The sequence below is a fragment of the Corvus hawaiiensis genome, chromosome 8 (genome assembly GCF_020740725.1).
Source record: "Corvus hawaiiensis isolate bCorHaw1 chromosome 8, bCorHaw1.pri.cur, whole genome shotgun sequence".
Taxonomy (NCBI): Eukaryota; Metazoa; Chordata; class Aves; order Passeriformes; family Corvidae; genus Corvus; species Corvus hawaiiensis.
In genome coordinates this window covers 27,705,251-27,723,521 of record NC_063220.1, presented here as the reverse complement: position 1 = coordinate 27,723,521, position 18,271 = coordinate 27,705,251, and the positions used below count along the sequence as shown (strand labels likewise).

The following is an 18,271-nucleotide window of genomic DNA, read 5'->3' as shown; positions in this document are numbered from 1 at the left end:
GGCTTATTTTGATGCATTTTCTCCTTTGGAAGAAAAGGGGAAGGAGGAGGTTTCAGGAAAGCAGTACCTTCTGTCCCAACATTTTTGGGAATGGAAGGATCCCTCTCTCTACGTAGAAGAAACTTTCTATTTAATACATTTTTAATATATCAAGTAGCAAGAAACATAAAAGAAGAATGAAATATACCCATCTGATCTCAAATATACCCACCTGACCTGAACCAACTGGTTTCCCAGGATGCTGTTTGTTTAGTATTCAGTACGAAAAACTTCCAGAAAAGATGGAGTATCTTCAGAACAGAATTTCTGGGTTTGGGTCACTGATTAGCAATATCTGCTGGAGCTTTTGTGAAGCCCCCTGGGATGCCCTGAGCCATGGAGACTTTTCTTCCCCTAAGACAAAGCTACTTCCCAACATGAAACTAAATCATTGCTGGGCACAGGGGCGAGACACAAGATCAGCCACACACAAGGCCCTGCCAGCTCCTGCCCTGTTATCTTTCATCTCTCTGAGCCTTTGAGAATCTTGGAAGAACTTGGGTCCCACCATGTTCACTTATTTAGCCCTAAACCTTAAGCCTAAGACTAGCAGTCTTCCTTAACCTTTCTTGGCTGACAAGAAAGGGGCTTTCACCAGTACCAAGAGTTCCACTTTTTCTGTTTACACAGCCCTGAATGGGGCAATTGTGGGCCCCACAAAGACAGCTGTTCTTGAGCCCAGTCCCAAAGCACAGCCTAAAATGTTGGCCAGACTAGAACTGGCAGCAGATGCCAACATAGAATGGCACCCAAACTGCCCCAGGAGCACAGCCCCTCGCACAACACAGCAATGCCACCAGGAGCTCATGGTGGGGGCGGGAGGAGCCCAGTTCACAGCTGAGGGACTGAGTGCCCTGTTGTGTCGCTGGAATCCCAGCTGGCACCTGCTGCCACCCGTGCTGGCAGGGGGCATGGAGAGAAATCACTCTTCCCACATCGTGGGTGGCCCTTCCACCTCAGGCCGATCACATTAGAGCTGCCCACCTGGGGAACGCCTGCTCGGCATATTAATGGCAGTTTTCATGAGTTGCATTTCAATCAGTTTTTTGGATGCTTACATGCATTTGCAATTTAAAAATAGTGAGAAAAATAAAATGAGGCCACTCTCATCACTTGGGATATGCAAATTTGTTAAAATGACATGGAATTTTTGGTAATCATGACAGATTAAAATGCAAACCAATAAACACTTCCTTCTCCCTCTCACTGTTATTCTCTTGTTATTAATTGAATGAATTTAACATTCTAAAGGAAATGAGCTCATTGTTACAGTTCTGACACATGGAGGTCTAAGTTCAGTTTTCATATCTAGCACAGTCAGTCTATAAATAGTCAGCCCAAGATCATTAAATTTACATAAAAGTAATCAAAAGATAGTGATGTGATCATTAGTGATCTTGGTTAAATTTATAAACCACTCCTAGCTTAGTAATTCCAGGCTGAAAGTGACACTGTACTGTTTGGTTTAAGGACTTTAGCAAACAACATGAGTTGTAATTCAGCTGTTTACACATCCTTTTTTATATTGCAGCTCCACTAAGCAGCTATGCTAAACCTCAGCAGTGTGCAGGAGAATGGTGAAACCTAGGTAGTATCACAGAATGGTTTGTGTTGGAAGGGACCTTTAAAGCTCATCTGGTCCAAATCCCTGCAATGGGCAGGGACATCTTCAACTAGATCAGGTTGCTCCTGAATGTTTCCAGGGACAGGGCATCTACAGCTTCTCAGGGCAGCCAGTATTTCACCACCCTCATCAGAAAAAAGTTAGTCTGATAAAAGACATAGCATGAAAAAGACTTTGTAACTCAACTGATTCAGGAAGATACACCCACAAAGCAGAAGAAGGAAAACATTCCTCATGCTTGGAAAGGAAAACCAAGATTTAGAAAGGTGACTACAAGAATTACATCACCTTAAACCCCTTGGATTTGAACCCCCCCTTTTTAGGATAACAAGAACAGAAACACTCAGCCATGATTTCCTTATCTCCAAAGGAATTAAGAAATTACAATGTCAGGAAAACAGAGGGAGAGCAGACACCAAGTATCCAGCAATTTTAGCATTTCCACAGTGGCTTTAAAACAGACAACAAAGTGCTTTCCAAACAAAATGTGGTGGGAATTTTTTCCACACAGGTAAAGATATGGCACTTTCATCCCAGCAGAAAAAAATGCTAGTTTACACACCAAAAATCTCAGAGCATTTGCCTGCATGATTTATCATGAGTTATTGTCATTCACTGTGGGTGGCAGCAGAGGTTTGGGGAATTCCTGGGAAAAAGAAGTAACTTCATCTCAGATACAGCTTCTTCTGGTTTTAGTCTGCCAAAAAGTGTTTTATAGCATTTGCAAAACAGGTGCTGCAGGTAACTGAAGAAAGGGGAACATTTTCTGCAGCTGCTAAGTAATTAAAGTTCCTGATATCCATTTTACTAGCTTAGAGGCTTTTAAAGACCACTGCAAAATCCATTTACAATTCAGTAACTTTGCTTCTTTAGAAGCCACGAACCACTCATAGTTCACTGCAACAACTCACCTTGTCTTCTTTTGACAGGGATAGAAAATGAACAAATAGTCCTTAGAATATCCAGGTATATTTAGATAACCTACATTCACTTCAGCAGCATTATCTCTGATGGATGTGGTGCCATGGAGCATGACACAGATCTGTGTGAAGGATGCCATTTAGCAGCAGACAAGCAGTCCAAGTTATTTATGGAAGAACTAGTATTGTTCATTGTTTTCCCTGTAAAAATTATACATATAACTCAGAGTTGGGGTGTGAATAATGAATAAATCAAAATTTTATAGTTTACTCAGTGCGGCTGAGAAAAATAACAAGGCTTGTTTAGGCAGAGCAAAGAAACACTTGTGTCCTCCCCATAAATCTCCTGGCTGGTGTGCAGGCCATGGACATCCCTGTGTGGATGTCCTGCTTACAAGACTGTAACACGACTTGTTGAACCAGGGGACGTATGAAAATGAAACATGCTCCTTGCACTGCCATGTCTAACCAAACTCAGCTGTTCAGTACAGGAATGGCACGAATGCAAACACAGCTAGAGATCAGCTCTGGACCACACCAGCACTTGGGCCACAGGGGCTGATGCAGCCCCTGGATTTTACTCAGGTAAATGTACGACACTGTAACTACAGGTGGCTCTTCCTGTGACCTCTCTTGGGAATGCAGAGGTGTGCCTTAAACCATTCTCAAAAGGGAATCCCACAACTCAGCAACTCTCACACTGGACTAAGTGACGAGGTACTTACCTTGTTAGGACATTGAGATCCAACTGGCCAGGACATACTCCAGCCTTTCCCTTGGATTGCTGTGTCCAGAGGAAACCTGAGTATCCAGGCAACCTTACACTAAAGCAGTGCTTGTCCTTAACCTATAAAACAAGATATATGTCAACAAATTTTCTATTATAGGAACATTAAATACTCAGCTTTGAAGTAATTTACCTGCAAAACATGTGAGACTATCGCTCTATTCCCACTTACATCAACTATCTACTCTTTGCCTGGAGAGATTTCTACAATCAGTGTGTGTATGATGGTTCTCAAATCAAGTAGTTTAACCTGTTTAGAGCCCAAAGATTGTCTCTTCATTCTACTAGCTCTACCTGTGAGCACTGTGCTCTCGCCGTCTCCTTCCACAATTTCCAGTACTTTATCTCAAAATGCTGTACTTACTTACCTTTTTTGTTTAAACAATCTATCAATAAGATAAATCAAGAAAACTACATAGCAAGAATCTCAGCAATAGATGTTAAGTTGAAGAATGAATAAAATACCTGAGAAGAGACTCCCACATTGGCTAACTAAGATTACATAATCCAAAGTTATTGCAGTGAATGCTGAAATACAAATTAAATGACAGAAAAATCCCTTTTCATACTGTGGCTTTAAGATGATTATATGGTGCCTTAAATGGAGATGTTCAAATCCTGTAAGTGTCCTTGGTACAAAATTAATGTCTGAAAACAAACAAGGCAATGCAGCACCATTTTATAACATATTTGTTGAAAATGTACACTCCAGTCAGTCTCATGGACAGAAATTAAAGGAGACAAATTAATGTAGTGCAGCACTTGAGGAAATTCAGACAGCGGAATAATTTCTTTGAGATCCCACACAGACAAAGAATGGGTGGGGCACCATCATGCCAAGAGACAAAATACTAATTTCCTATTCAGTGAGAACCAACAAGGAGGAAAATTGACATGTTTAGGAACAAAAGAAAGCATGGAAACAATGTTGAGGAAGGAAATAGAAAGTTCTGTTCAAGAGACAGGAAAAAGTGCAAAGTACATTTTATAATAAAATTATGAAGAGCAGGTTGACTTTACTGCTCAGACTCAAGGATCTTTTTTAAAAACTGCTGAGTCTTGATTTAAATGGAAATTTAAGAGGAGTTCCTTTCAAAGACTATCAAGGGTGGAGCTTACGAGGTTAAGGTCAACATGCACATAGTGCTTTCTCTCTTTTCATCAACCACACACCTGAAGATGTGTGCAGAATAAAGCAGCAGTACTGGTATATATTTAACTAAGTAAAAGGAAAATGCTGAATTGTTTAACCTTGGTACATTCAAAGAACATTAAAGAGCTCAGTGACAATTGCCATCATTTATTGTTTCCCAAGTAATGGAAGTTAAACAACTGGAAAGCCACTGAGTCAAAAAGAATTCTTTAAAGAGGGACTTGAAGACACTGTTGCATTATCTCAGCTCACACAGAATCTTGTTTTTAACCACCTCACTGTTTCTCTGATAGCATTCATAAACAGATAGACTTCTTCACATGTTTTTTTTCCTATGAAGACATCTTCCTTTACAGGCATATTGATCTCTTGGGGAGAAATCTGTGATGCAGATAGGTTTTAGCACTGCTTGGTGAACAGGCCGCACAACTGGCACTGACCGTGACACAGGGTTCTGGGACAATGCAAACGGGAAGCTTTGCGTGGAGGACCCACCTAGCAAAGACAGAATTTTCCAGCGCACTTCAGTTTTGGGAAACAATTGGAAGCACATTCTACAGAGATTTGATTTTCAGAGATGAAGCAAACACCAAAGGGTGCCTCAGGAATATGTCTTTTTGCCCCCTGAGGTTGACATCAGCGCTGAAGACCAAACAACATGACAAAACCCAGCAGAAAAGCACTCTTCTTCACTGACTAAGCAGCATCTTGCTTGTCACATGCTTGACGGAAACCCTGCTGCTGTTTGGCTTTTGCCCCTGGAGATCCTTTAGCCAGGATGTATCCATTGCTGTGACTCCACCACGCTTATCACAAATGGAGTGCACAGCAATGGGGTTAAATGATTGTACAGGTGCCTGGTGGGCGGTTAAGGAACAGGCATTTTTGTGTGCGGTACCTTTGAATGCTCAGACTCCAGTGCCTCCTAGACCAGGTGTAAATCACCAGCCCTGAGTACCCGTGCTGTACCAGCAGCTGGGAGCAATCAGCTCTTAAAGGAACATCCCAGCTGCAGCCTGAGTGTCTGACAGAAACTGGGCCTGGTACACGAGCTTCTTGGGAGAACTGAGGTGGTTGTGGCTCTCAGGCTGCAGAAGCCGGACCAGTCACGTTCATCTGAGGATCACTCATAGTGACCTGATTTCCCTGATAACGTGTTCAGAGCCTGACCAGATGGCATTGTGAGTGTAAGGTGCTTATCCTACAGGAAATCTGTCCTTAGCTCCCTTGTGGAGCATCAGCCTGAAAATGTGGAATTAAATCCCTAACACTTGGAAGATATTCACAGTCAGTACATCTGAAACACACAAACAAATGTTGAATGACAACTTGAACAAATCCATATCCAGACACTGAACTCTAGCAGAGATCCCACCAATGCACCATTGAAGACAGAATTCCTTCTGAGCCAATAGCCCTGCCCTAAGATCAGAAGACAAAGCATGAAAGAGCAGTTATGTTTTCAAAACCAAGGTAGATTATCCAATGGCTGCTGTAAGTCTTATAATACTGAAGGCTACTGTGAACCACAGGCATATGTGGAGCAGAACCAATGCCCTTGCTCCTGCCATTAGGGAGCTCTCTCTGCTCACCAACAGCAATTAAACAAATGAGTCCTGCAGAGCAATTAGCTATGGTCAAGATAACTGCTTACATCGAATAACAACTGAGGTAAAAAAATGACGGTGTAAGTGGATTTTTCCCTCAACCTAACAAGGGACAGAAGAGACAAGCTTTCGATAAATTCTTCTCAGAAGAAACTTCAGTAAAATGTCCACATACACCTGACCTGCCTCCACAATCTGTCAGTATTTTCCTAAAGCTACTCATGAGGGAGTAGTTAGCAATAACTTCCGACAAAACAGTCAGGCAACAGGTCATCAGACTTGATCCAATGAATACTGAAGCCACCATGAGTCTCCTACTCAGCTTTGGCAAGAGTTAGCGGTGTATCTACACAGGAAGTATTTATCCTTCTGCTTTTATATTTCAGCTGAGTTTATTGTTTGAGATGACCTTGTTCATGGAGGACTGTAGTTTTCCTTGGCAAATGGAATCACAAGAAGTTGCACCGCTGTAGTCCATGCTTTGGATAAAGAGAACTTCTCCAGAGCCAAAATCCTGATTTCCTCGAGGCTACCTGGGTCCCTGCATCAGCTGTGAGCCACACAGTCTAGACAGCTGAAAAGCCAACATCAAGAGCCCCCATTACAACTTTTGGGATAATATTTTGTATAAAGAATACATATTTTTATTTCTCCTACTACCCACTTAGAAAAAAAGGAATCCCAAAACTTACCTCTACACCAATACTCCCCGTCAGCAGGGATCATTTCTCCTGTGCTCCCGACAATTCACAGTCATAGTGCCAAATAAAACAGACTGATTTGGTGTTAGCTGGTGGTATTAAGCTGTAAACAAAGTGAGGAGCCACCTGGCTCACTTAATTGACAAGGTCAGACCAAGATTCAACATCTGTTCTGTCAGGCATAGAGGCACTTCAGAAACATCCTTATTGCAACTTAAGGGCTGGGCAATTTTCTTGCTTGACAGCCGAATGCACACAAAACCACAAAAAATGCATTTGTCAGCTTGGACAAGATAAATTTACTACTTTATATAAGCATACAGCTTGTGTATTTTGAAAAGCCATTGAGCAAATGTGTTTCTCTTCTGGTAATGCCAGACAAATACATGTAGAAGTGAAAGGAAAACAAAAGGAAGAACAGATGCCTGTAGGTGAAGCTATGATCAGATGGTAGCTCTGTCCTACCACATGGGGAAATGGCCTGGTACATAAGAGTCAAACTCTGTTGGGGAATTACCTTCAAGAGGACACACAACATTCTGATACCTCTATATGAAGCAACAAATCATTTGGGCAGCAGTCACAATCCATGCTGAAAAAATTTGGAGATTCCTGCTTTAGTCTACTCAGCCAAGCCTAGGACCTCACACAAGTAGCATCTTTAACTTGAATAGCCCCCAACCAGGGATTGAGGCCAGCCTGGGAAACTTGGTGAGTAAAAATAATTAAGTGCATTAAATTATCTCCTGGGATCTCTCCAGAGATCCAGGGTATTTCTGTAATAATTGTGTTAATGGTCTCTGGGGCTTATGCTTTTGTTATCAGAGGGAACAATTTTCCTGAAGGAGGGTTGGAGAGGTTGGAGAATGCTGTTTGGAGGGTGTAAGGCAAAGAGGAAAATCATTCACCATTTTTCAGATATAAAAGAGAAGGGCTTAAACTCCCATTAGAGAAAAGAATCTTCAAATCTGTTAGTGGTGCTTTGTACAGAGCTGTAAACACATGGCCATATTTTACAGAGTAAAACCCTGCTGCAAACAATACCAAAAATGCTTTTCACATTTACTTGTCATTTATATTATACAGATTCTTTCTGTGAGCTCCACAAAACAATAGAAATAAAATATGTTGGCCCCCTGACCAGCAACAGAACAATGAAACACAGTTCCTTCACCAACCTCCTGATTCAGAGGTCTTGCAAGGAGGACTGGCAACTCCTTTATCTTTGATATAAAAGTGCTATGCATGGTCAGGTATCAAAAAGAGGAAGCTGAGGGTCAGATCTACCTACTCTCAAAACCAATATGAAAATAATGTAAAAGCAAGCACACAGAAGACCCAGAATTGCTCAGTACAATAGAAACATTCTCAGTAAGAGCAGGACAGTGAATAAGTGCCCATAAACTTGACCTTTCAGAATTGCATTTGCCGGTGTGTGTTACAACAGATCTCTGAGTGTTCCCATTCAACTCCCCCAAATTGTGAAGGGCACTGAAATAATTTCTATCATACTGACAATTATGTTAAGAGAAAGAGTAGTACTATGAGTACTGAGGGAAAAATTACTATTTGTAATCTGCAATTTCCCCAGCAGCAGAAAAGGTTTCTACTCCTCCTCACATTCACTAGAAGGAAAACTGAATTTATGAACAAAAGTAATTCAGTTTTAAGGACTCTCCCCCAGGCAGAGAAATAGCAGCAATGCAGAGGACAGTTAGGAAAGGACAGAAGATACATGAGTAAAGTATCAGCAGGTGCTTCAGTTTCTCTGTTATTCAGCCCTTTGGTATTATTCTTAGCATTTATTTCATGCTCCAGTAAGCTTTGTTTATTGAGGTGATCACACAACTCCGGTGTCTTGAAAGAACAGCTGTCTTCTGGCTTCAGAGGAACAGATGAAATCTGATTAGGTTTCATATCTTTTCAGTATGTTCTTTAATAACCACCTGAAGACACTCTTAAGGAAGTTAAGAACCAGGCCACTTTGATTTTAAAGTCAGATTTAGCCCCCTTGGAAGACATATTGAAAAGCTTACTTGAATCTGGCCCATCCCCACTCTTTTAGCAACCTGCTTATCTAGTTTCTCAGCCCTTTCTAAATGATGAGAATTTTATCATTTGTAGAAATCTACTTCCAAGTGGATTGCAGGCACAAAGCACAAAGGCTGCAGGAAAAATCATCGATGCCTGGCTACAAACAAACACCTTTGTTAATATAAAATAAATCATTCAAAGAAAAGGTTAAATACGCATGTATACTGATAACTAGAAACCAAAGCATCAACCCTTTGCCACCTCTTAGGCAATCTAGAAATACAAACCAGTACAATTCAGCCACCTCTTCAACCAGCTCTCTTCATTCTCTTACTTGAGGAGCTAAATCCCTGTTTGGTGCAGAGGCATATTCAACTGACACAAAGTCTGGTGGCAGCCAGACAGCTTTGCCTGGCTCTTTCTGCCAGGTTAATACTAACAAAGGTGCCTGAGTGAAGGAATGAATAAACAGTACTGAAGCCTTTCCCCAAAGAAAACAGCAATATACACTCATGTCCTATCTGTGAAAGGAGGGTCCTCAAGCAAAGCACTGTGAGTTGTGCATGTGGGCAGATGCTTTTCACCCTCCACTCAGTCTGCTCATTTTAGCTGTGGAAGTGGTCCAGAAATCACCAGAGGGACTGGCCGAGGACAAGGCTTGCAGTATTTCCTTTTTACCAGTTGAGTAATTTTAAAACTTGTACCTGTAAAACAAACATGGAAAAGACAGAAAATGGAGAGATTTGTTTAATTGGGAGTGTGTACAGTAGCACAGAACTTTAATATCTGAAGTTCAGCCATGTTTGTATGGGCAGGCTTAGATCAGCAGTGATCTGAAAATAGAAAGAGATGGATGTGATGGCATTTTTTTCTCTTTTCATTAGGTTGCTGGAGGTCACTGACTCCCAGCAGCCTATTTTCTCTTAGTGAAGGTACACAATCACTGAAAGTTTGCGGCTGCTGGAAGTTTCCATAGGTGAAGGTCTTCATACACATAGAATGATGCTACTGTCTCTTCAGAGCTTGAATTCTGCAACTGACACATTAAACAGTATCTTCCCTGTACCATCATCACATTCTCCCTATTTCCTGGACAGAAGCCACAGACTGACATTGGCTTGAAGCATTTGCTTTCTGGGACAGCAGTTGTTTCTGATGGAATGACAACATCCTACAGAATCAGTGGTTTTGCTTCAAAAGAAGTAACCAGTGTGGTTATATTAACCCCCTCCTCAGGCTACACTGAGTTGGCTTCCAAGTGGCTTTGCAGCTTGCCCATGGCACATGCCCAGTACAAAGAACAGGGCAGAGCAATGCTGAGAAACAGTCCCTGTGCTTTGCCTGCAGAATATAAAGCAAGTAACATCCCCCTAGAAAAGACAGCACAAGTCACCCAGAAATCTCATAGCAACAACACAAAACAAACATTGTACAATTCCAGTCCTGAACCGCACATTAAACAGAAGAGTTGAGCTTTGGGCAGTTGCTGCATTAGGCCCAACTTTCACATCTGCCTCTCAGTAAGAGCAGAAACCAATTCAGATCAAGCATTTTGACACAAGCAGCTCTGAGGAAGTCATTTGCAGCAGAAAGATGCACCCTATATGGAAGCAAATAAACAACAATCCCTGACCTAAAAAATGTTTGGCTGTCGGTAAGGACAGGAGACGATTACAGTAAGCATATTGGACTGCTCAGGGGAGCAGGGCAGAGTGTAACGGGACTAGCAAAGACTGTAAAGTATTTCTGTGCTTGCAACAGAGGAAAGCATTTCAGATTCCCTTTGTAGGAGATCTCTGTGGTGAATTTACAGGTTTTAATGGAGTGCTTCTTTGTACTCCTTTCTCCCCTTCAGCACAGTACCTTCCATTGCTCTGTGAGACCAGCATCAGTGTACTGAATTCATCCACAGGAAACAGCAGCCTGCTTTCAAAGGAATATTCTCTTTGCAAGCACTTTTATCAGAGAGATTTCATGCCTGTTGCATGTAAAAAACCCTGAAACACCCCCTGTTTTGTCAGATAGCAGGAGGTACTCAGATTGAAAAGTAACAGCTGTGCTTATCACACGAAGTCTCAGTAACATGGAAAAGGGACAGGATCAGGCAGGCAGCAGCACGTGTGATCCGGGTCAGGCCAGGAGTGACAGAAGCCGCCTCTGGCACTGCACTACCCAGGCCTTGTGGGCCAACTGGGAACCTGCTATTGCTCAAGCCCTCAGCTGCTACGACATGTGCTGATTAAATGAGGAGCCCCAGACAGCTATAAACCCCTAACCCATAATAATGCTGCAATTTGATCACTCCTCCTGGTACCAATGGGATTCTGCCTATAAAACAGAGCCCACGATTCAGCACTCGGAGACTGGACGGGAAGGAAAGGCTCCACTTAAAGGAAAACTGTAGAGAAACACAAAGATTTCCACCTAAGTTATCTAAATATAAAAAGTAATAAAGCATTTAAGATATTTTATCAGCTAGAATGAATTTTCTTGGAACTTCAAATTAGTAATTTTATGGTTAAAAGATTAGAAATAGGAAATAGACTATTTTAGATCAAATTCTTTAGAGTTTAACAAAAGTTATCAGCTAGACATTTTATTGCATTTAGAAACATTAAGATTTAAGATGTTAAGATTCTAAAGAGCATACTAATCCTTTTATCCTAGACTTGCTCATGGTTTAATTTTTTTTCACTGGGGTCTTACTGAAACCAGGGATATTATGGACTTTAACTTTCGCAGTCTTTAGACACACATATTTAGGACAAATTTAATCTCAGTTAATTCTTGTTCCTGGTAGAGCTGTGGGTTCAAAAATTGGATTTTTGGGAATTTACAGAATCACACTTTGGTTCATCTCTCAATACATGAGGATGAATGCAGCCACAGATGGATGGTGATGGAATACAGCCAGGCAAAGCCAGGATAATATTTCACTTTTGCAACTGTTCTTATCAATGAGGAACATTGATACTCCTTTAATCAGACTTGATCATATTTCTCTTGATTGTTTTACACTATGGGCATTAAATGGATTCTAATTTCTTCTAATTTTATTTCTTCCTGATCCAAATACTCAGTAAGTTTCCTGAGAAAAAGAGAAAAATTTCTCAGTGATACAATGAAGATAATATTTACCTGCATGGAAAATTTTGTGAAGTTTGCAGATGGAAAGAACCCAGAGTGCTGTGATTTATCTCTAATGATTACCTAATTCATGTAATGAAACCGTAAACCTGCTTACCTTTATGTGCTTTTTTCTTGAGTTTGGATGCTTTTGAGCAGCAGATTTTTCTAACCTGATCTAAGGGTGAAAAATAATACATTATCAGTGGAGACAGGTAATGCAAATAACTGTACATATACATTAAATGTGTCAGAGTCCACAGACGTTTTGATTACTGTATTTACCACTGACATTCTTGTATGGAGAGATCTGTAAAACAAAGGATTATCATGACTGATTTTTAGATCTCTGCACAGCTTTGTCCCTAGTGTGGAACAGGAACTTATTTGCTCTTTTCCATCATTACTCATAGATACATCAGATACGTTGTGAAGATTTCTTTATCCTTTGAAATGTCACATTGGCAGGCAATACAATTACTGTTACACCACTTTAAGAAAATATAAAAAATTACCAGCAGGAAAAAAGAGCATCTCTGTGTCCAGATGCACAGGAGTGTAGAATAAATTACTTTGGATGGACCAAGGCACTGAAATATTCCTTCCCTACCACACCTAAATAAGTGAGCTGTTGACTGCAGTTGACATAGTACGTGCTGGACACAATAAAGGGGAAAAAAAAAAGGTTTACTCTGGAGCTGAGGTGAAGCAGAAAGGACAGAGGCAGGTGATTTCTCATCAACAAAATCTAACATATGGTTAATGTTTCAGGAAATCACTGAGGCACAGTTTACAGCCAAGGCTGGTGATGGAGGCTGAGCTGTCTTGTCATCATAATTTACTTCTGCTGTAACAGGTTTAACATGCAAAGTACATTTATCTTGCAAACCTAGACACTTTTACTTTCACATCAGTGCTTACAGATAAGGAACAGTGTCCTTTGCATGCTTCCTCCCCACCTTCTGATTCACTGAAGTACCATGCACATAAACAAAAAGGGAACACTATTACAGGATCTTGCAGGTATTCATGTGTTTTATTGATATGGCCATCTCCTGTCCTTCCTGGAAAGGCTTCCTTTATGCTCCTGAAGACACATCTAGAAATTCTCCATCTCCCTTTGCACTGTTCCTTAAGTTTTCCTTAAGGGTCATGGAAAAACTTGAATAAAAAGTAGAAAAGGCAAAGGGAGCAGAAGGACTTCAGCTACCACAGCTCTGGCAAATTGCTCTACCATTCAGAACAGACTCCAGTAAATGAGAAAACTGGGCAGCTGACAACCAGCCACAAAACAGCTTCCACATGTTTCTCCATGTTTGTATTTACATACAAAGCAATTCTTAGAAGGTTTCTAGGAAATATCAAGCATGGCAAGTCTGCTGTTCCTGACCTTTGGACACTTAGCTTATTTGTTTTCCCTTATCTCACATTTATTTTCTAAATCTTGTATAAAATACGCACTGTGAAAAATCATGGTGAGTCTCAGAGATTTACAATATCAAACCTCAAATCTGCACAGGTAACTCTAGATTGGACCTCTCAATTTAAAAAATCTACTAAACTGTCCTCCTGCAAATGCAGAAAGACATCTGCAAAGATGTGGCTATAGACAGATGGAAAATCATCTGTTTTTAAGATTTTAACTGCTCTGTGAATTTGGAATACTACAAAAAGTAACTAAGTGCCCCAAGGTAGTACAACTGAAGTGTGGAATATCAGTTTTAAAAAACTCAACCAAACAACAAAAAAACAAAGGAAAAAAAACTTAGACTGATTGAAGGTCAGAAGAGTTACTCTCACCTGTTTCACTGTTTTATATAAAAGAACTTCTCATATACTCTGTTGACCTGATTCATGTTGCCTTGTTTAGTTAGGGTAGAAACTTTTTCCACTAACACATTCCCCACTATTGAGAGAATTATATTATTCTTAGATTGGTAGGTGGTTATCTACTGGGAAAATATAACAGAAAGTATTTTCAGAAGAGCAGGTTTCAGAACACAGATTAAGGTAAAAGTTAATCATTCTGTACTACAGGCAACAGGCAATAACAGACGAAGCGCTACTATACAAACCAAAGCACTGATATGCTACCACATTCTACAGTCCAAGTCCTTTTATAAGTTCAATCTTTCTTTTCATTGTCAAGCTCTGTTTGTTTCTCTTAATTAAAATCAACATAGTAAATAAGCATTTTATATCAAAAATGGAAAGAATGGGAGAAGAGAAACCTGTGTTAGAAGATTATATATACCATACCTTCTGCAGCAAAGACATTGAGGCACAAAAGACAGACAAACAAAAAGCCACAAAGTGCCAGGAGCTTCATGCTTCCAACTAGTCACGAGATGTTTCCAAGGAAGCTGAAGGAGCGTCCTGGTCTCCTCCAGCCCAACCTCACCTTTTTATAAGATGGAGCAAAAGGAATGTTATGTTCAGAATGGGTGGAGATTTGGCCTTTGTATTGCACTTCAATAGATGATAAGAAACAGCACTTCCTATTTCAAGAAGCAATTTACTCAGAATCAGGCAGCACAGCGAGTCCCCTGCAAGTTACAGAGGAGCTTGGAGTATTAAAAGTATGCAGGGATGCTCTGAGGCAGAGTCCTTGTCCTGTGCTTCACAGCAGCCTCTCCAGGGGACCTGGTGTGCTTCTCTGCATGCTTGGAAGGGCAGAGAGCACAGCTGAACTGAGTCTGCATGGACAGTGATCGGGGCCTGAAAGGCAAACCAAACCCAGGCTGTTTCAATCAAAGCAATTGCCAGTGTGCTGCTAACATAATTAACAAGACAGCTGGTTAAGCAGCAGATTTCTGAGTTTATTATTAACTTCTCAGTATCTATTATATCTGAATAATTAAGTTATGGAGATTCCAGCTAACAGTTAAGATTAAGAAGTCATCAATTCAACATAGTATCAAGGTTCACAGAGTGTACTTCGAAAAAAAAAAAAAAGTTCTTCAAGGAGGGAAAAGCTACAGAGCGGAGTCTCTTAAAGGCAAAAAGTTCAGGTTTGGCTACATCCAATTCTCACAGCTTAATCTGGTAAGTTTTAATTCTCTAATAGCAGAATATGTTATAAGATATGTAGCCTTAAAAGGTGGGTGCAGTATCTGCAAGCCATCCAGACTTGGAATTACAGCAGGATAGAAGGCTTAATTCTGGTGCACATATATTGCCCCCACCCCCAATTTCAAAGGTTTCCTATTTCAGGTTTGGGATTTGGCTCGTTTCTTGCACTGTATCAGCAGCCTTCCAAATTGGGTCGCCCCTTTATCTAACCAAATTTAACTCCAAAAGCTTATTTCTGCAGCCCTACCTGGCAATATCCATATGTTGTGAAGATTGCTAATGCCTGACAGCCTTTCTTGTTTGCCAAGGCTGGCATCAGCAAGGTTCAAGAATCAGATCACTAACAAAATTTGCTACAAGATAGTACTATATTCAAAGTGCTTTAAGAAAGCCCTTCCTCACCACTGGCACACCTCAGTTGTTCAGCCTGTAGTAAGGCCTTCAGTTCACATCTCTGCTGAGCATGCCAGGAGGGACTTTTTACAGTTCAGTCAATGCAGAGAAAAATGAATGACAACAGAGCAGCAATGTTGTTTTTATGATCTCGATGCCTTTTCCTGGTCTTAAAATCAAGAGTCATACATGGTTAGAAGGGGAAAAGGGATTTTACCTTGGTATTTATTTTAAGGATCCTTAGGTGCACATGTCCAGGTCATGTGCATCGAGATGCACCCAGCCAAGTGTATCCCCAAAGATCGGGTATAACATTATAGATTTTACTAATTAGCATATCTATCAAAGATTCCCCAAAGAGAGGCTCAAGTGAGCCCCCCTCCCCAAGGAACCTTCCCCTGGATGGTTCTATCTTGGTTTACAGAATGTGTTCAGGAGAGGACCTTGGGGTCTGGGGCACACTGATCCCTAGCTATGAAGCTTCTAAAATGTTGAGTCTCTCAGCTTGACAAACAAGTCTAAGAATGTAGGCAAAAAGCACTAGGAATACAGAAGTTGTAAAAAGGTATAACAGGGGTATAAAAGAAAAGGCAAAAAATCTTCATGGCATCAATCTCAGGCTTCTTTTGAATATTGAAACATGTATGTGTGAGTCCTCATTTTGTACTTTTAAAGTCAACACTTTTGTTGGTTAACACAGAATCAAATAACATAAATCCCAACATAAACTGAGCATGTAAAATGGAGCTGGTCAGCCTACTCACAAAGGTTTGCAGAAGATCTGAAATGTCAATAAGGAACATGAAAGGGTTGGTAGGAGAGTAATTTTTCTGCAACATTCAATCAGCCTGAGTAGTGGTAGCACTGAAGCAAGTATCTCACTTGGTGACTACAGTATTTTATCTTCATTACACTTTCTGAGAAAGTTCTAGGCAAGCTCACATACTGGGGGAAGTGAGTGAACGGCTGTATGGGGCCTAGTTGCCAGCTGGGGTTAAACCACAACAATACCCAAATTATTTTTCATGTCTTTTTAGCCTTAACTAGAAGCATCACCTTCTCTTCCTGTGTGCATGATAAGAAATAAAAAAATGAATACAGAAAAGTAACCAGGTATGATGGGAGATGGACTCGCAAAACAGAACCTCATCACATGATGGCTACTGACATTTCCAACTATGCTCATTTAAACAAAAAAGTGCTGGAATGTTAAATGTACTACAGGTGCTGCCAACACCTACCTCAAATCTCCCCATCTTTCTTCTGCAGTATTTACAACATAATATTGGCAACTGAAGTATTTACAAAGACTTGTTTTTCTAAATATACATAATCGCACTGTAACTTTACCAATCACCCCAAGCAAGAGAACAGCATGTACCAACTGAATGCCCCACTTGTTTTCTGTGTGGAAGAGGCAGGCTCCTACTTGGTCTCCTGTTACAGCAATCCAAGCCTTCCAGCTACTGTGATGGGAAATGAGGCACACCTGTACAGTCATCACCGCGCACCCAAAAACCCCAGAGAGGGGTTTCACTGAAACAAGAACAGATGCCCATTTTTTCAAGGACAGCATCTATTTGAGGGTTTGTGCTGGCTTACTGGCAGGCTGGTCTTGGAACGCAAAAAGAAAACCTGAAAACTTTCTAAAACTAAAATACTGTATGAATTTATCAGTAGAAGTTATTGGGGTGAGGATATTGTAAGCAATTTATTTATTTTCACCAAGTGAGAGGTCTAGTTGCAAACCTCGAGAGATTTCTCTGAGTAGGTATTCGGGTCCATGCAATATGTCCTGCTTAGCAGTTTTGAGAGCAAACACAGCTGAGGAAGATTTTTTTTTCTCCTAAATGGAAAACTTTCAGAAGAAATTTAAGTGCTTTATATCTTAAAATTTCAGACTGTAAAAGCTGATCAATGCTGTGGCTGAACCCTCTAATTCTTAATGCTCTGTTTCATATGCTTCTATGAATGCTAACGTTAAAGGAAACGTTAAGCAAACTGAAAATGGAAGACTAGCAGCAATGACCTAGCATAATCTTTAGACTTGTCCTGAGATAAAAGTCTTTACCAAACAAGGTTGCAGAATATACAAAATAATAAGACAGAACTGTGTCAACGGCGTGGCTGGAGACTGGAGATGGAATAAAACCACAGATTACTAAAGAGCCTGCTAACCTGTGCCCTTAGAGGCTGTCAGCTGGAAGTCTGAGGCATCTGTATGATAGTCTTCTTTAAGGCATTGATTTTATGAAAGGAGCAATAGCTGCTGTACGTCTCTTCAGTGGAAAAAAGGCTGGGAAGGAAACTGAGTGCAGAGATATTTCTGAATCATCCAGGCAAAGAAGGGATGCATCCTGAGATTTGCATTATGTTTGCATTAATACCTGGTGTTCAAAAGCCACATAAGAGGCTCTCAAAAATCTTAAAGAAAGTAGTTTGGTTTCTTAACATTAAATTAAGGCATAATCCAGAGTCCCCTTTTGTGCTTGCCAAAAAGAAACTAGATAAACTCTTAAATTTGCAATCTTCATAAAGTCATTATTTCTGGAGTTGGTATGTTAATATAACATTCATTAATATTTTCTAAAGGTCATGCCATTCTAAAAAGAATCTGCATTTTGTTTAAGAAAATTTCTTTTAACCAGGTTGAAGCAGCTGTTTGCAACATAAGGAGAATAACACAGTTGGAGCAAATGGTCTTGTTAAATTTAGAGCTAAATGAAACTAACTTTTGAGCTGTGAGAAGGGAGGAAACATTAAGAACTTTCAGGATACAAAGTCAATTTAATCCAACATAGACAAGTTATGATGA

At 40.5% G+C, this 18,271-nt stretch overlaps 1 long non-coding RNA gene across 1 annotated transcript; it reads right to left on the bottom strand.

Annotated features, from left to right (window-relative positions):
* Positions 1-2,567: 2,567 nt before the first annotated feature.
* On the bottom strand, positions 2,568-14,745 carry LOC125329712. The gene is made up of 4 exons (XR_007205239.1): positions 14,251-14,745; positions 12,110-12,169; positions 3,309-9,569; positions 2,568-2,784 (listed from the first exon to the last, which is right to left on the bottom strand). It is a non-coding gene; the product is annotated as an uncharacterized LOC125329712 (long non-coding RNA).
* Between the last annotated feature and the right edge of the window lie 3,526 nt (positions 14,746-18,271).